This window comes from Misgurnus anguillicaudatus, chromosome 16 (assembly GCF_027580225.2).
Source record: "Misgurnus anguillicaudatus chromosome 16, ASM2758022v2, whole genome shotgun sequence".
Taxonomy (NCBI): domain Eukaryota; kingdom Metazoa; phylum Chordata; class Actinopteri; order Cypriniformes; family Cobitidae; genus Misgurnus; species Misgurnus anguillicaudatus.
The window spans coordinates 36,209,800-36,212,877 of record NC_073352.2 but is presented as its reverse complement, the minus strand read 5'-3'; the positions used below and the strand labels follow the sequence as shown (position 1 = coordinate 36,212,877).

Sequence of the window (3,078 nt, the reverse complement as noted above, 5' to 3'; positions counted from 1 at the left end):
GAGGAACAGACACAGTCGAGATGTGTTGGTACTCTGTTAAAAAAGGCTCTATGTGCTGGGATATATGTGATCTTGACATGTCAAGGCAGCTAACAGACTGATGGGTAAGCCGATCTGTCCTGTTTCCTGACCTGGGCCCTGGATAGTCAGACAATATCAAAAGTAAGGCTATTGGTCAGATTTCTAGAAAGTATAGCACTTCCTTCCGGAGACGGATGGAGGCCATCTCTCTTTAGCAGGTCAGGTCTTCCCCGGAAATGCTTCCAATTGTCTATAAACCCTACGTTATGCTGAGGGCACCACTTTGACATCCAGCCATGAAGAGACACTAATCTACTGTAAGTTTCATCCCCCCGGTAGGCGGGGAGGGGACCAGAGCAAATTACATTGTCTGACATTGTTTTTGCAATTTCACACACCTCTTTAATAGTATCTTTGGTGATCTCCGACTGGCGGAGTCTGGTGTCATTCGTGCCGGCGTGAATAACAATCTTAGAAAACTTACGGTTAGCATTAGCCAGCACTTTAAGTTTGGATCTAATGTCAGACGCTCTGGCTCCCGGTATACAATCGACTATGGTGGCTGGTGCCTCAATGCCAACGTTCCTGAGTATAGAATCTCCAATAACCAGGGCACCTTTAACAGATGTCTAAGCCGGTGTATTGCTGAGTGGAGAAAATCTGTTTGATATTAAAACAGGAACGTGATTTGGATGCCAAATGCGACTAGGCCGCCTGACAGTCACCCAGTTAGTCAGCCGCCTTGACTCTGAAGTCGGAACCGAGCCAAGTGTATTACGCTTAACACTAGGCGCACCCGAAACAGTGTTTGTAACATTAACATTAGCGGTCTTACTGTCCTCAACTAGCGTTCGGATGCGCGCTTCTAGTTCTGCAACCTTCTCCGTCAGCCTTACTACTTCAATACACTTAGCACATGTAAACCCCTCTATGCTGACGGAAGAAGCTAAACTGTACATGTGGCAAGTAGTGCAGGTTACAATGACAAGCGGAGTCTTACCGTTTTCATGCTGGGCGATGGCGTCTCCGTTCGCCAGACCGCGGTCCGTGAAGCTGCATCGAGATGGGTGCTCGCTCGTTGCGTGCCTCGGTCGTCTCCGGGTGCCTGGAGCCAGGGTGATGTGAGGCACGCTGTACCGCCTGGTGCTAATGCCGGGACACAACTCCTCCACAGCTTCCCGCTCTGGTGAGGAAAGGTCGTTTTCATGCTGGGCGATGGCGTCTCCGTTCGCCAGACCGCGGTCCGTGAAGCTGCATCGAGATGGGTGCTCGCTCGTTGCGTGCCTCGGTCGTCTCCGGGTGCCTGGAGCCAGGGTGATGTGAGGCACGCTGTACCGCCTGGTGCTAATGCCGGGACACAACTCCTCCACAGCTTCCCGCTCTGGTGAGGAAAGGTCTGAAAAACATGCATCGGATGAGTCCGCCATTAGATCGAAAAAGAAGGCAGATTTACAGTAAACAGACAGTGAGCAAGTGCTAACTTCAACCGGCACGTTTGTTTATGCTAGTGGGCTATATGCTAGCACTAGGTGTTTACTAGTGATAGATCGTTTTACTTATTAATACTGTTCAAAAATCGTCACGGTAAAGTATTTCTAAGATAAACTAGTACGTTATATTATATAGATAGGAACGAGATAGTAAGAAAATAGGATTTAGATTATGAACTCGACGGAGCTCCAATGCACGGAGCAGCGTTTCCTTGTTTGCTAATGCTACCGGGCTATATGCTAATACTGGGTGTTTACCAGTGATAAATCGTTTCACTTATTGAAACTGTTGAATAATCGTCACGGTAAGGATGAACTAGTAAGTTATATTATATAGATAGGAACAAGATAGTAAGAAAGTAAGATTAAGATGATGAACTCGGCGGAGCTCCGATAACAGTGTTGCCACTCTCTCCTAATTGAATAACTTTTGTAACTCGGGTTACAAAAGTCTGAAAAAACCAAGAGACTTCCTAGAGAACTATCATGTTCCTCCAGCATGACCACACAGATCTGTTGGACACAGACATTGATGGCCTCTAAAGTCCTAGTAGATTTGGGCAGCATTTTTACATCCACCTGTACGTGAGCTCCAGATGACTACACACACAGACAGAAGAGCGTAATGAAACTTGAACTTTCACTTCTAACATGAAGTGTTGAGGCTAAGATTATATCCACGCTTACCTTCATGATCTCTTTCAACCGCCCTTGCCGATCAGATAGCCACACTGACTGGATGGCACAGTAGCAGATAACTGTGACGATCTAGATATTGTAATAGAAAACCTAAACAATGTCTGTTCTAACACATTGGATGCCGTTGCTCCCATTCGAAAAAAGAGAATCAAAGAAAAACCGCCAGCTCCATGGTATGATCATCACACCGCAGCACTCAAAAAGGCAACTAGGAAAATGGAAAGAAATTATAGAAGCACAAAGTTAGAGGTATGGCGTGCAGCATGGAAAGAGAGTGTTAAACAATACAGACAGGCTATGAAAACCGCCAGATCTACCTATCATAGCAAGCTTATAAATGAGAATCATAATAACCCTCGTTTCCTCTTCAGCACCGTTGCAAAACTGACTAGAAATAAAAGAACAAACAGAAACCAATAGCAAAATAGTAACAACTTCATGAACTTCTTTTCTAACAAAATTACGGCTATAAGGGAAAGCATCGTAGCTACCCAGGCAGCGACCACTCTACCCGTTAGTTCACTTAACACTAGACTACCATACGAACATCTTGATTCATTTAAACCTACTACAATAGATGAGCTCTCTAGACTAGTTACATCATCCAAATCATCCTGTATATTAGACCCCGTTCCCACAAAACTGCTTAAAGAGGTATTCCCTGTAGTGTCAACCCCGGTTCTAAATATCTTTAACTCATCGCTAGAAATAGGATACGTTCCAACAGCTTTCAAACTAGCAGTTATTAAACCGCTGATTAAAAAACCACAGCTTGATCAGGGAGAGCTTAATAACTTTAGACCAATCTCAAATCTCCCTTTTCTTTCGAAAATATTAGAAAAGATAGTGGCAAGCCAGTTACGCACAT

General features: G+C 44.8%; 1 long non-coding RNA gene across 1 annotated transcript; it reads right to left on the bottom strand.

The window, feature by feature from the left end:
• Positions 1–1,099: 1,099 nt before the first annotated feature.
• LOC141350090 (uncharacterized) lies at positions 1,100–1,910 on the bottom strand. The gene is made up of 2 exons (XR_012358058.1): positions 1,770–1,910; positions 1,100–1,417 (listed from the first exon to the last, which is right to left on the bottom strand). It is a non-coding gene; the product is annotated as an uncharacterized lncRNA (long non-coding RNA).
• Positions 1,911–3,078: the final 1,168 nt, after the last annotated feature.